Source organism: Neomonachus schauinslandi, chromosome 15 (genome assembly GCF_002201575.2).
Source record: "Neomonachus schauinslandi chromosome 15, ASM220157v2, whole genome shotgun sequence".
Classification (NCBI taxonomy): domain Eukaryota; kingdom Metazoa; phylum Chordata; class Mammalia; order Carnivora; family Phocidae; genus Neomonachus; species Neomonachus schauinslandi.
The window spans coordinates 56,849,091-56,864,706 of NC_058417.1; the positions used below are offsets into that span (position 1 = coordinate 56,849,091).

At 55.8% G+C, this 15,616-nt stretch overlaps 1 long non-coding RNA gene across 1 annotated transcript in view; it reads right to left on the minus strand.

The window, feature by feature from the left end:
* Positions 1-794: 794 nt before the first annotated feature.
* The window catches only part of LOC110572493, a 34,258-nt gene continuing 19,436 nt past the window's right edge, over positions 795-15,616 (minus strand). The window contains exon 3 of the long non-coding RNA XR_002479859.1: positions 795-1,209. This is a non-coding gene — a long non-coding RNA (uncharacterized LOC110572493). The remainder of the gene's footprint in view (positions 1,210-15,616) is intronic.

Sequence of the window (15,616 nt, forward strand, 5' to 3'; positions counted from 1 at the left end):
CTTTGACCACCTGAGACCCCCACCCCCACCCCAAAGAGAAGCCGGTTGCTCTTAGGTAGGACTACCTGGCCAGTCTCCCTGCTAGTCCCTGGTGCCCATGGCTTCTGCAGGGCCCCCACAATTTCCTTTCTGGCTCAACCTCATCCCCTTTACAACTTGCCTCATTAGCATCTCCTGAAAGGCAGGCTAATTTCTCTGCTTAAGCACCTGGGTCTTCACTTGCTTGGTGGCGGGGGCGGGGGGGGGGGGGGGGGAGGAGGTTGGGAGGATGCCTGTGTGACTGCCATTTCCTCCGTTCCTCCAAAGCATCTTTTATAGACCTGGTCCGTGTTGCAATTCGGGGAGGCACCGTGGAACAGTACAATGCGGGAAGATTACACTCGGAAGCCGGGCTTGTAAATTACCTCCCAGTGGCGGCAGGGAATGCGCCTGTGAGCGGAGAACCCCGTGTGCAAAGCCATTCTCATTTAAGAGCAGGATCTTCCCGGATAAGACTCTGATCAATCCTTGCTGCCACCAACATGCCATATATTAGGAAGAAACGTTTGCGTGGAAGTTGAAAGAAGCCCCAGACTCGCCTTCTCACGCTCACCACCACTGCTGTTCCATTAGGGTTTCCTCTAGACCTAGCCCCTGCTGGATTTATTCCCCCCACTCTGCCTCTATCCACTTAAAAATATCGTCTATAGATTTTCAAATTATTGTCACACTTTCTAAGAGAAGGATGCGGTGGTTAAAAATTAACAGCAAATTTATAGGAATTCTATATGGCAATTACAGAATTATAATGAAGTGGCTGCCACTTGGCCGAGTGTGGGTAATTGGAAATCCACGCCGGGAGACTAGAATCTTTACTGTACTGGAATTGTATTTTTGAGAGTAAATGCTGTGGAGAGGGTCAATGGAGGCTTGAGCTGGCCAGGTTCTTCTCTGGAGGACGGAGTAGCTGGTTCACCACCTCTCTGGAGGCAATTTAGGAGAACCACTTAAGCTGGCACACATGAAGGTGGCCAGACACCAATGGGGTAAGTGGGTGTTCGGGGCTGGGGTGGGCATCCCTGATGCCTCCCAGCCTGGTCTGGAGAAGGCGGGAGAGACTATGAAGGAGAAACTGTCATCATCAGCAGAGCAAAAGGGATCATTGAGATGGAGACAGAAGGTAGCACTGGAAAAAATCTGGTGTTCTTTCCATCTGGTGGATCAATTCTCCTTGCAAAAAAAAAATGGTAAGAGAAAAATCAGATAGATCACTTTCTCAAGACGCCAACTTTGTCCATATTCCACATGGCTCAGCCTTCATTCCTACACCTGCTGTGGCAGAAAGGGATGTGAGCTACTTTCTCCTCTTCGCTTCTCTTTAGGATCCCAGGCACCAGATGGCCCAAGGGGGCTTCTAATAAGGAAACTCTAGTCCTGAGTAAGGGACTTCTGCCAGGATTTGGGTGCAGATCACCTCCGGGTTCTTCAAGAGTTTTCTCTGGACCTGGCGTTGTCCAACACAGTCACCTTGAGCGCCCGCGAGTGCAAAACACAAGTGGGATTTCAAAGACTTGGAACAACGAAAAAGAATGAAAAATAATTTGTGTATCTGACCTACTCATTGAAACAGCAATATTTTGGCTATGGCAGGTTAAATAAAGTATACTGTTAAAATGAATCTCACTGGTTTCTTTTCACTTTCTGAACGTGGCTACTGGCAGGGGACACAGGGATACCTGTGGTTTGCGCTGTATTTGCAGCTCGCAGCACTGGTCTGGAGCTCGGGGGCACGGGGTCTTCACACTCAGCCTGGCTCCATCCTCTCCTTATTGTCACACTGCCTGTGACAATGGCTGCCCATGGCAGGATGCAGAAGGAACAGCGAGCTGGGCCTCCTCTTGGGGTGGGGTGCAGAAAACCCAAGTCTGTGTTGGCAGGAAGCACACACTGATTCCCCCGCCCCAAACACAGATGTCCAGCCATGGGGTCTGCTCCATTTAAACCCTCCGTTTGCTCTGTCCTGATGTCTGGGACCAGGGTCATTGTTATGTCCCACCACGGCGGCCCCACCAGCCCAGAAGCCAACGGTAGCTTTCCTTCTTGGTCTCCTTCCTGCCCAGGATGGGACAAGGAAATGAACAGGCTATGCACTGCTCAGCTTTGGGGCTTAGCTCATGGCTGGCACTTCTGCCTCCCGACTTGCAATGGGAGAAAGCATCCCAGCAGCGAGCTCCCACGTGGCTCACCTTGTTTGCATTCAGCTCCTGGGAGAGCACATTGATTTTCCTCTCCAGCGTAGAATGAGAGGACTTGGAAATTCCATTCCAATGATACAGGGCATGGCAATAATTATCGTCATCATCCCAGTGTTTTGGACAGATCGGTTCCCAGGCACCCAGAATACCCTCAGCCTCATTCTACACCCCAGGCCCCCAGAGGGCAGGGAGGAGGAGGTAGGAGGGTGCGTCTCATTCTCTCCATTTCATCAGATGGAGAAGAAACAGAGCCCTTCTCTTGAGACAGAGAGTAGACAATGTCCCAGGGTGGAAAGTGGGACCCTAGAGCCGTGGGGTCTGGGTCATTGCCCTCTTCTCCTGGAGGCACAGAAGCAGAGCTGAGCTTGTAGGAAAACTGCAATCCCCTATCTCCTGCCTTCTATCACACACGCAGCTTCAGCCCTTCTGGAACCCTCCACCAGCAGGAGGTGGTGCACACTCAGGCTTGGGACCCACCCCGACCTGGAGGCAAGCCCACTTCTGTTCTGACCAGCCATGTGACTCAGAGCAAGCAGCTCAACATCTTGAGCTTTACTTTCTGCATCTATAAAAATGGGACAGCGATATCTCCCTCAAAGGTTGTGGGGCTTCAAAGACATCCTGTATACAAAGGAGCTGGCACACAGTAGATGCTCAATAAATCATGCTAATTAATTCAACAAATATTTATTGAGTGCCTCCAAAAGCCGGGCTTTGTTCTAGGCCCCTTCTCTCTGCAGTGGCCAGATGAGTTTCCTTTCTCTCTACCTAGATGGACTGAATTTGCTCTGATCATCTCCCAGGCCTTGGTACGGAAAGTACAGTTAACTCTCAATTATCTATGCAAATGGAGTGGAACGTTCCACTGATAATTCAGAAAGAGCAGAGAGTCCACAAATATTCTTATTTGAATTTGAAATGCATTATGCTTATTTTTGCATCGGATTTACCTTCCTAATTACTGTTTGTTCTGGCTTATGCTCAAACTTGTTTGCATTCTCAGAACTCACCCTGGTTGGTGGTGAGGGGCGTGCCCTAGGAAGACGTGGGCGGGGCTGCAGACCACCCCCTGGGGACCGACATGTGCTGAGAACGAAGCAGTGGATGCCAAGGCTCCCTCCTGATGTCTGCTCAGCCCAGGAGGAGGATGGAAGACACCTTAATTTCTGCTTCCAGGCTTCTGCCTACGCGGGTGGTGGGCATAGGCGGGCAATGGGGGCCACACTGGATCCCATGAGCTGTGTTTTCTCTCCCGCAGAGGCAGAAGCAGAGATGAGGTGTGCACCTGCGTGCAGCCCTCCTTGGAGGGGTGTCCACATTTTGTTCTCTGTCTCTCCCTGGGCTTATCTCTCTGTGTCTCTCCCTCTGTCTTTGTCTTTGTGTGTGTCTCTCCTTCACTCCCCACGCCTTCCTCCACCGGTGCTATTTCAAGCTCTCTTCTCCCCAGGGCAACCCAGGAACAGATATCTCTTTCAATAGACATATCTTCCATGCGCCGGGGCAGAGAGACCTGTCTTCCCTCTAGAACTGTGAGTTTTGGTGGCCAAGGTGGTTGTATCTAACTGGATACCCCTCTTTATGGCCACTCCACGTCCCTTTGCAAAGCAGGGAGGGAAGGAGAAGACACAATGAATCTATCTTTCTGCCCCCTCTCTTCCCCATCCTTGCCCCCCAACACAGAGATCTCCAGGTATGGGGAGGGGCGACGTGTCTTGACCCTACACAAGGCAACCAAGACAGCATGTACCCGTGACTCTGGTATGTGCTTTCGATTTTCCCAGCATGCTGACTTCTCCACCTGGGGGCCTTGCTCTGTGTCAGCAGAGTGTGGGGTGAGCTGTCTGGCAATGGCACACTTGGTCCTTCTCTGCGCTGGACCAGACCAGAAGGAAAGTTCCCTAAGTGGCTGCTGCTTCCTGGGAGCTTCTGCCCCGTCCATGCCCTGCCTCCTCTCCACCCACACAGCCGTACTGGGGGGAGGTTGACTCAGATGTCCTCCCGACTCTCAGGGGCTCCAGCGCCAAGGCCACAGTGACATCTGTGTCCTGCACTCCAGCCCATGAAGCTCATTCATATATGTCCCCTCAACGCGCCCCAAGCAACCCTGTGAGATGGACAGTTACAGCAGGGGAAACTGAGGCTCAGAGAAGCTAAGGCACCCCCCTCCCACCTGCAGCCTATTGTCCGGCCTTCTGGCCACTCTGGTGTGATTTTCAGGGAAGCCAGCAGCCCCTTCCATGCCTCTGAGCTATCTGAAGCCTCATTCTCTACACTGTCCAGGGCTGAGATACAAATCCACTCGCACAAAGATGCTGAGCACACGAAGCTGAGAATCATCTGGAGCCCAGCTGGGAGACTGTGAAGGAGAGCTAGTGCCCAGGGAGAGGAGGAGCGGATCTGGAAGACCCTGGGCCCCGTGGAGTGAGACCCCACAGAGAGGGTGTGACTGCGGTAACAGGGAGGGAAGATATGCCATAAGGTCTGAGTGGCTCAGTCTGTCTTCTCCGAAGGGAGAGGCAGGGTGGCCAGTGGCTGTCAGAGAAGGAAGCTATTGATCACTGCTGCAGTCGAGCACCAGCCACTCGGGGGGGGGGCACCCCCTCTCCCGCAAGCTGGTGTGAAGCAGGCCAGGCCCCTCAGAGGGCTTCACACCTGCTGTCTCACTGGGACGGGTCTCTCCTATAGCTCTCCCTTATTCTGCCTTCCCCCCAGCAAGGGTGGGCATCAGAATCAGTGCAGGAGTGCGCCTGGTGGCCCCACCATGCTGAGCTACAGACCTTTCCTCTCCGGAGAGGGAAACTAGCCCAGGTGAGAGTCAAGGGAGAGGTGAAGGCCAGGCATCTGGAGTGTCTGAACCCAACAGCGGACTTTGAGGTGCCAGTGATCTCTGGGTGGGAACAAGTGACTCAGAACAGCCTGGTTGAGTCCCAGCTATGAAAGTAAGTAGACGCTCCTAAGCAAGTCTCCAAAGCCTCAATTAAAATGAAGTCAAAGAGAAGCTCTAGTTCTTCCATTGCACCAGCACATTTCAAGGGGTCAGCGGTCACATGTGGCTAGTGGCTACTGGACCGAATGCAGATATCAAACATTTCCACAGTTCTAGAAAGGTCTACCAGATAATCCTGTTCTAAAGCTTTCCAAGTCTGTTTCCTTATCTGTAAAATGGGGAGAAAAGTACCCTAACTATTGCCCAAGGCTCGGTGAGGTGGCAAATGGCTAAAGCATATGTGTCCTAAACAGAGCAGCCTCACGGTTTGGGCTCAACCTGTCAGCGTGTTCGAAATGGACAGGAGCACCGGCAGGCCCCTGGAGAGTGCCAAGCCCACAGGACACGTGCTCTTGGCCCTGGCCAACCCCAGTGGGTCAAAAGATCAGGTTCCAGGGGGAAACCCAAAGTTCCCTTATCAATCAGCAGGTATGGTGGTCGGCCACGTCACTAATGCTGGAGTGAATATCCCCTAATCCGGGAGTGAATATAAGAAGAAGCCGCAAGCTCCACAGATGGAGACACAACAGGGTGTGGGGCATAAGCATTAGGGGCTGCCTCAGCAGAAAGCCAAGAGGGGCAGAGGGGCCCCAGGAGGCTGGCAGTGAGCGAGCAGAGCCCTATGACTCTACACCATCTAGCTCTTGCTGTACCGGAGAAGGGGCAGTGAGCTGGACCAGGAGGTTTCACGGGGCGTGTCCACAGGGAGTCGCTGAAGCCAAGAAAGATTTGCTGGGCTGGCAAAAACCCACACATCAACTCAACAATAAAAAAACCAAAAGGGAACTTAGCACAGAGAGCACATTTTTGTGAGGGAAAGGAGACAAAACCCAAGAAACTGACCTCGAGAGTGGGTCTGAGCCCCCGAGCCGCTGCCTTATGCAGAGACAAGGTGCAGAGGCCATGTGGGGGATGCCAAAGCAAAAGAAACCCACGTAGCCTTGGGCATCTCTGGAAGTGGGCAGCTGAGCCAGCCATGTCCCGGGTCCCTCAGGAGGAGCCCATCCCAGCCTCCAGCTCTCCACCGCCTTCAGCTCCTTCTCCATCCATTCCCACACCTCTGTTCTTCCTAAGACCCCACTTCTCTCTCCCATCCTCTCCTAGTTTCTTGTAAACATCACCTCGCTTCCCACAAAAGAAAAACAAAAAGGGCCACGTAAAACCATCTTGACCCAATTCAGCTGTAAGTGGGGCAACAGAGGTGCCCCTAAACAGTGTTGCCCGAACAAGGAGCCCTTCCTTCCACCCAGGGGTACTGTCTCCTGTTTGCCAAGTTGGAACAGATCTGCCCTTTTTGGCTCCAAAGTCAAGGGGCCGAGAGAGGGAATTCCGGATACTTTCAAGGGGGATGTGGGGAGGTGTATGGAGTGGGAGAGGTGGGGGAACTGGGGGATATCTTGCTCCCTGCAGCACTGGGGATGGCTAGCCAGCTCTGCTGGCTACAGGAAACCGAGCTTCCCGCCCTGAGCACAGGTGGGGTTTTCAGGGGATAGTGAGGCAAACAAACACAGGCTCCTCAAGACGCCCAGGCCGCTGTCCCTGGTCCTGAACCTGCCTGTGGGCGTGCGGGCTCTTCCGGCTCTGGGGCACTGGTGAGTTCCATCCACCCTCTCCAGAGATTGCCATCATTTTAGAGCACGTCCAACGTTTCTGCAAGACGATCACACTTTTGCAGTCATAAACTCCTCCCGCTCCCCGGAGATGTCGGAGGTGGAACCCCTGTCCCTCCACGCTCCCCCAGTGCTGTGCTCGCATCCCTGCCTCCTCACCCCTTGCAACATGCTTCCTTCCCCCCCACTCCCCCCCCCCCCCCCCCCCTTTCTGACTCCGCTGGAGGCTGGGGGAGACTGATGGAGAGCCCGGGGCAGACTCGGACAAACTTGCTGAAAACTTTTCTTCAACTTTCAGACCTCCTCTGCGCCTCCTCCCCTGCAGCAGACAACCCAAATGCTCTGCTTCAAACCAACGCCACCACCTCTCAACAGTGGCTGTCTCGTCCTCCTCCCCTGCCTGCTTCACTGAGCTGTCACAAGCCTGGGGTGATGACACACGTCTCTGAAACATCAGCAGTCATTACTGGGAGAATGCCCTCGGTCCCCTGGGTGCTCTCGGAGGTACTGACAAGGCTTCCCTCCTGGCACCGGGGGTGGAGTGGGGCAGGGGCCAGATGGGGGAGGACTGCAGAGGGAGAAGCACAAACCCCAGGGTGCATCTGAGGTGTGATGTGCTGCCTCCTGCTGTCTAATCTACAGGGACCTCTTGTCCCATCGAAAGCGGGGAAGCCTGGGAATCAGAGCACTACTGGAAGGAGAGGTAGCCCCAGGAAACCGTGGGGGCTTCATCCAGGGTGCCAGCTTCCTGCACAATGACAGCAAATCCCTTTCGCCAGGGCAGAGCTGTACAGTTCACAAAGCTTTCGCCAGCACCATCTCCAGTGATTCTCACACCCCCTGGAGAATGGTTATTAATAATCCAGTGCTACACACGGGAAGAGTGAGGCCCAGGCGGGGGACCTGCCCAAGGTCTCCCAACTTGAGCCCACGCATCAGACAGCTCCCACGCACTACCTCCCACCCATCTTTTCTGACAGCGCCACCCCCCAGCACATTGCCCATCGCCCACTCTCTGCCCGCAGGCTCTTCCGTTGCTGCCGTTTGGGACACCACCAGGAACCATTCTGATGCACGGGCAAACCTGGGAGTGTGGAGAGGGGTGAAGGCTGTGTGGCGCAATCCTTGACCAGAGGATAGTGCTCCCTCTTCCACCCCTCAGGTCGATTCACTCCTGGCTCTTCCTAAGCTTCCTCTTGGGCCTGCTCTGGTTGCCCACAGGGGTGATCAGCTCAATGACACGCCCTTGCATTGATTCTCCCTCTTTCCCTATTTATTATCCCCAGTGCCCCTCACTCCTGTGTGCTTCCCACAGTACACTCCCTGCCAGTCAGCACTTCTCCCAGGGCCTGGTTTCTGGGGGAACCGAGCTAAGGAAGTCCTTCAGGAAGGGATTCTAGAGCTGGGTGGTCAAAATCAGACACTGCTGAGGAGCCCATTGCTGATGCCAAACAGGCTTGTGACAACCGCTGGGGACACCCCACCCAGCATGGGAAAACTGTGGAGATTAGACCCGCAATCAAGATTAGACTTGAAGGAAGCAAGGGTGGAGGTCCCTAGCATATCCCTGTCAAGTTTCCCCATAGGGAGCAGATGAATCATGGTGGAGGATGGTGGGCTAGCATGGAAGTACCCACGCCTCCAAACAGACTGCATGCTTCCTCCCCGGAGCTGACCAACACCGCCTGCATCACTTGGGACATGGTCACTGAGGGGTAAAACCTCTTTGCTTTTATACAAAAAGCACAGCAACACACATGTACTGTCTTGCCACAGGGCTGTTATGATTCTGTGGCTTGTTATCATGCTGTCCGGTTGTTTCGACATTGTAGAGAACACCATGCTCACCCACCATGCTGTTTGGATCAGATGAGCAGGAAGAGGTAAGTACCCCGAATGCCCCAGGAGGACATACGTGTGTCTGGGGGTGAGAAATGAACTCTAGGAAGATCCATAGCCTGCCACATCGATGAAGTACCTAGAGTCCGGGGCATTCTGGAACATCGCCTTGATGTTTATGCAAAGGCAAGTTGCTGTGTCCTATTCTCCCTCCACCAAGAAGGAGGCACTTAGTGCCTCTTTGGACCTGGAGGCAGCATATATTAGGGTCTCCAAAGGCTACCAGTTTTGAGGAGGTCCCAGAGCCAGAGAGGCTCTGCAGCGGGTCCAAGACACAGCTCACACATTCCAGTGGTGCTAGAGGTATATCTACTGCGGCGAATAAGGATGTGGTGAGGCTTCTCTGGCTCATCTCAAAAGGAGAGATGAGCGCTGACTCCCAAGGGTGAATGAGGCTGGCTGCCACCTTGAAGGGTCTGTGATGGACTGGATATGACACGGGGGTGCAAGAGGTGGATGGACTCATGTGCTTCTTGCACCCCAGCCCACTTCCCCCTAGCTTCCCTTTCTGCCCCAGCTTGCTCCAGCAATCAGGGCTCCCCGGGTATACCCTGATGGCCCCTTGCCTGATGCATCTCTGTCCCCCCTCCCCCCGGGCCCCGACCACGTGCGATGTCTGCAGGAAGCGATGCAGGAGCAGACCTGGAGGTACTTGCGAGTTCGCACCCTGTGGTACGACCCTCCCAATGGGCTATGGGGGCCGGCGGTTACAACTCCCTTCCTCCACCCCTCCTGTGGACACTTTGGAGGTGCATCCCCAAATCCTATGGGGGTTGAGCCCCCTTCCCTGTTGCCCCTGCACTCAACTCAATCATCTAACCTGGATCAGCCTCCCCCCCCCCCCCCCCCGGTTCACTTTTCCCAGCCCCCTTTCCTTCGGATCACTTCCCAAAGTAAGTCTCCTGCACAGAACACCTTATCTCAAGCTCTGCTTCTGGGGGGAAAGATCTAGACTAAGGCAGCCAAGATTTGAAATCCAGAGTTTTTCACTTCAAGAAAAAAGAGCCATAACGACTTTTTGTTCTTCAGTCTCCCTAATGGTATTAATTATTTAAAAAAACATTTGTAGGGTTAAAAGTACTTCCTACTATTATAATTAGTAGGTTTTTTTAAATTAAGAAAAAAAATATGAATATGATTATTACCGGTGACTAGTGATCTTCTTGCACTTCGGGGCTGGTAATTACACGGCTCCTTCCCACCCCACAGTGACAGGCGCAGAGTGAAAACCTTTTTCCACGTGTATTTAAGATGAGTGCTGGACCTGAGAGGGCCCTCGGTTCATCCCCCGCTTGTGGGCTGAGGCCAGAGGCTCTGGGTGCTGTGCCTCCCAGACACTCACCCCTAGCAAGTGGAGCTGGTCGGTGTGCCTTGCAAACTCAGCTGGGAGGCTTCCCAGGCCATTCCCAGTGACAGGGCCATTGCTGGGACCCTGGGCCAGTGGACTGTGAGGTCAGCCCCTGGGGCAAAGGGACCTGGCTTTTCTCGAGACGTCCCCCAGGAGCAGGATGCTCTGGAAGAAGGGCTCTTCACACGGGCCTGCCTGGGTGCCTCTCCCTTGCAGCCCGGGTCCTGAGCCAGGCACCCCGTTTGTAGGGGGACATCTGTCCAGTGTCAGTGCTGCCCTCAGGGGAGTATCTGCCTTCATGGAACTCCTCTCAGCACACGCCGGGGCCCCAGGCACCCCCATGTGCGTGCTCTCTCTCTCTCCCTGTTCCTTCTCCTTTTCCAACTTCAGCTCCTTCCAATCTAGCCAGTCTTGCCCCTGCATTAAGGAAATGATGATTTATTTAGTTGTGCGATTAATCAACGTCTTGCCTTTCTCTGTAAACAGTGTGGGCTACAACCGCCCGAGGGAGGTGGCGCGGCCGCTCTGGCTGGGCTCCGTGTCCCCGCTCTGTCCTCATCCCACTGCCTCGCTCCGGTCTCTGTCCTGCAGCTCCAGGGAAAGCCTTGTTACGGCCACCGCAGAAAAGCACGGTTCCCCATCTGCCCGCCCGAACGTCTCCACCACATCCTCACCCGTCAAGGGCAGCCCAGCCAACAGCCAGAGGTCCTGACACTTGCCAACAGAGGGGAGCCTCGGGCTCAGCGGCACTCAGAGACTGGGCTGGGGCAGGGGGCATCGAGGCACTGGCTTCCCTTCTGTTGGGGTCTCCAACCACCGGCTGACTTCCCCTCTCTCTGGACAATTTCCAGCTTCTGGCTGGTTCCCCTGCGTCGTCTTTGCCTGAAAAAACAGTCAGCTGTTGGCCTTCTCACGGAATGTCGGTCCCACATTGAGTAGCCCCGGATGAGGGATGCCCCTTGCTGGAGCCTGAGTGAGAACTGTCCCCGGCCACGTCCCCATGCTTGGGGTTGCTCGTGTTCTCTCTGGCCCTGCTCCCACCCTGCCACCAGGTGAGATATCACCCTGCATCCCGGCTCGGGCTGCTCTCGGTCTGCACAGTCTTTCCCTTCTTCTGCCCAGGCCACCCAGCTGTGGGCCTCCTCCCTCTGCGTTGGCTCCTTGCACCTGTGAGCGTGGGGACTGGCCCCATTCGTGTTCCCAGTGACCCACACAAGGGTCAGCGCTGCCTCTGCTCCATAAAGGCACGGCCTGGGGACACTCAGCCAGAGGTGGTGTGTGCGGGGCTCACGCTGCCCATATAAGGACAGCATTTCCAGGATGCAAGGAGGGTGCTTTAGATAACCTGGCGGCAGACGGGATAGACGGACGCAGCTCCTCCCCGGCTTAGATAACCCCCACAGCACATGGGGCCGGGGACTTGGAGGGAGACTGTTTTGTTAACTTTTACTTATTTCCTCTATCTTTTTTTCAGAGTTAGACCCCCCAACCTCTTCATCTTAGCCTACCATCTCTATTTCTCTGTGGCCTCATCTGAGCTTTATCTCTATGTAATTATAATTTTTACCTAGTTGTAATCAGGTGTCCTACTTTTTCACTTAATGATATTTCAAAGACACCTTCCCCGTGTCCAGTTTTCCTGAGCGTCAGGTTTAAAGGCTGCATAATATCCTGTCGAGTGGCTACTGTATAGTTCACGTAACTAACACCTGGCTGCCGGACAGGTAGGATCTAGCCGGTGGGGCTGCTTCTGCGGCTATAAATAGCTTGGTGCTTCGAGCTTTTTTCTTCCTTTGAGTTATTTCCCGAGGATCCAGTCCCCGGAGTGGGATTATGGAGTCAAAGGGTTGGGTTGCTCTTGTTTCAATCTGCCAGGTTGCCTTTCAGGAAGATGGGGCCGAGGTAGGTGATGTGTGAACGTCCACCCGCCCTGTCACCGAGCATCTCGTGCCCCGCTGGGTGTGCAGGGGTGGAGAAAGGCAGCAGCCTGCAGCCTCGGCTTCTGGACACCGACTTTCGGAGGTTACCCGGGCCCCGTGGTCTTAAACCAGCCCACATGCCTCGTGTGGTGGAGCAGGGGCGGGGCCGGCAGGGCTGGATGGGAGGCGTCCCAGGAAGGAGGTTTCCCCACAGGTGGAGTGAAATGTGCAATGGGGCCGTACTGTCTGTGTCCTGTGGGGGCTGTGGCTTTGGGCATGTGGGAGGGACAGGGCCGAACAAAGACTCTGACCCTGCCAAAGCCAGCCCGGGCCGCATCTCCCTACTCCCCTCCAGCACGGTGCGCGGGACGCTCCACATCCCAGCTGCCGACAAGCAACGGCTGGAGGAAGATAAATGGAGGGGTCCTTAATCCCAACATCTTTCCATAATTAAGTTTTGAAATCACAATGAACAGAACCGTGGTTTTGGCTGAGCAGATGGATCAGCTCCGGGTGAACGCTGGCGTGGGGCCCCGGGGACGGGGGTGAGGGGGCCTGCCAGCCCTACCGGTAGCTCCGGAGGACCCCTGTGCCCTGCCCAGCCAGGAGGTGCCCTGTTCCTGGGGTCCGATCCCTGGGGGCCTTCCGACACAGACATCCTGAAGTGAGAGTTCTCAGCCTCCGGCAGGGCCATCTCCTGGTTGCTCCCCACTTCTGACTCCCTCTTGCCAGGATTTACTTCCCACTCTCCGGCATCTCAAACGCCTTCACCAGAACCAGGGGCAGCTCCAATGGCCAGGCTCGCCTTGAAAATGCTCCATGGCGCTTGCCCGGTGCTCTGTGAAACCCCGACATCCGCTTGTTCCCTTGCTCGGCACCTGTGTAGGACGCCCATGGTGTACTAGGCTCACAGCTGGGGATAGGGATGCAGGACAGGGAGCTCCCTGGCCTGGCTCAGGAGGCCCTGGACATGCCAAACCCCCCGAGGCTCCGGTCCCCTGTGCCTTCAAAGACAACCAGCCAGCAGCCCTCCCTGCTTGGGTTCTGCTGCATTTTAGGAATTGACAAACACCAAAGATCCTCAACCACACCAGGGCCAGGGTGGGGAGTGGGGGCAGGGTCTCTGTCCTCTATCCTCAGAGAAGACATCCAAGTCTCTAGACTCCCTGGCCACCCCCGCCTCCTCAAGGCTAGAGTGGGAGTCCTCTCGCGCCTGACCGAAGTTTGTCCCCACCCTCTCTCCTCGTAGCCATTCGGCCCAGCGGAGGGGTCCACACCCAAGGAAGCCCACTCCCCACTCTTCCCCGATGTGCCCCGCCCCCCCAGCTGCTCCTCCCTTCTCCCCTACAGCCTGGCTTCTGTTCCCAATTTCTCCTCCCTGGAGGACCCCTGCCTTGCCTCCTGCCCCCAGGGCCCCCACTCCCTGCCCCACACTTGCCCACTCATGCCTCGTTCTTCATTAGCTGCAGAGATTAGATTTCAGAGCAACCTGCTTCTTTCAGCAGAAAATCCAGACACCACCCGCCCAGCCCCGCGGAGCGTGGCTACCATCGTGGTCTTTACTTCTCGGCTCTGTGGGAACCACAAAGGTCTCCAGCAGTCCCCAGTTCTCAGTAGCTTAGGGGGCTGGGAAGGGTGAGGATGGGACTGGGTTAGAAACAGGAGTGGGTCCCCCTGTCCCCGGCTCCCCACCACTTCCTTGGGACCTGTCACCTCAGCCTCATTCCAGACGGAAACACTTTAATAATGGAAACGGGTTAGAGTCCCCCGTTTCTCCTGTGACCAGATTAGGGCTGCCTGGGGTGGGGGGCAGGTAGGTGGGATACATCTCCCTGCCTGTATCTCCCAGGGACGGTGAAGGATGTGGGGAAGGGAGCAAGTTCCTGGTCTAGAGGCCTTGGGACTCAACCACCCCAAGCATCTTCGTCTTCGCCCATCAGTTCGGGCCGTCCCACATTATTTACCTGTGCCTCCTTCCAGGGCCCTGTGTGTAGAGATCGTCAAACTGGGCCAGGCAAAATGATGGCAGAAGGCGAGCAGCCCTCGCCTCGCAGTCCCTCCCCAGGAGCCTGCAGCCAGTGGGCATGCCTGCGACTGGGGTCAGCACAGCTCAGAGCACAGCTTCCTGCCCTCCCTGATTTATTCCTGAGCTGCTGTTTTGCAAGCTTGCTGAGTCCTTCCCCGGGCGCAGGGGCACTGAGCCTTCCCCAGGACTGCTGACCATTGGAGCCGCCTCACACCCAGGACACTGTATCCACGGCGGACCCGGCGCTGCCAACAGGTGTTGGTGGGCTGTGAGTGAGATCTCTCCTCCTGCCTCCCACCCCCCCACAGACGCAGCACCGGGCACCTTCGTTTCCCGGGGGGCAGATGGGCTGCTGGGGTCACAATCGGACTGTGTGGCCAGCCCAGCACCCCAGCCCGGGCATCTCCTCCTGCCCGTCTGCACCTGCCTGGATTGGGAATTGTGGACAAGGGGGAAGCTTCCACATGGGGACCGCCCGCACCAGCCCAGGAAATGCCACGGCATCCAGACCCGTTTCTGCGCTTGAAGGTGGCGCCAGGGGCTGTTGGGTGGACCAATGTTGTGAAGCCCCTCCGTGAACAAGGCCAGGGTCAGCCTGTGTCCCATGCAGCCCCAGCAGGCCAGAGGCACGCGAAGAAACGGAATCTGGGGGGCTGCATTTCTTCTCCGATGGCCTAAGGCGGAGCTCCCTTGGGGGCTCCTAGCCAGAGCTTTCCGAACCGGGTCTGGGCCCTGCCCGAGCGGCCTCTCCGGCAATGCAGGGGGCTGTCTCCTACCCTCTTCTCCCTCACCACTTGAAAATGCCTGTGCACTTGTTGCTGGCATGAACGAACACTTGGCTTCATGGTTTTAATCAAACCAGACATCATCCTGTAGGTGCCTCATCCAGGAGCGCCCATCTCCTCATTAGTTAGACAAGCTACCCCCCTGCTGGCCGAGGGGAAAGGCGGCCGGCAGGTCTAGGCGACCCTGCGGCTCTCGGCCTTGACAAAATGAGCCAGGGGCGGCCAAGTCTTGAGCAAAGGGATTCAGACCCAGAGAATCCTGCTGCGGCCTGGCCTCGCTGGCTAGAAGGAGGAGGAAAGGAGGGGAAAGGAGCAAGGAAAGCAAGCCAGGCAGGGCAGGGGGTGCAGGGCTCCTGGAGGCCCCGGGCACCGTGGGGCACCTGCACCTGCCTGGGGGTGCTGAGGCTGCATCCAGTCCGGCTGGGGGGGGGGGGGGTTGCACACTCCTGGGGGTGCCCATTCTGAGCTGCCCAGGAGAGAGGAGGCTGGAGACCCAGGGGCCCCCAGATCCCAGGCCTCAGGAAAAGAAGACACTAAATCCTCATTATAAGGCTTTTTAAATGCACAGACAGGATATTAGCGTTTAAACAGCTTCTATTACTCCAGGGCAAACTTTAAAAAACATAATATTTATAGAAAACCTCATTCAGCTCGCCCTGTTTGCTCTTTATTTCTCCTGCAATTACTGCTAATTTGGAGAGTTTTGCTTTGGCATCTCTGCCTGTTGCCAGCCAATTACGAAGCCACCCACTGGCGCCCCCACCCCCAGCCTCTCCCGCCAGCAACCCAAGGCTGCAGGACGGAGCCCC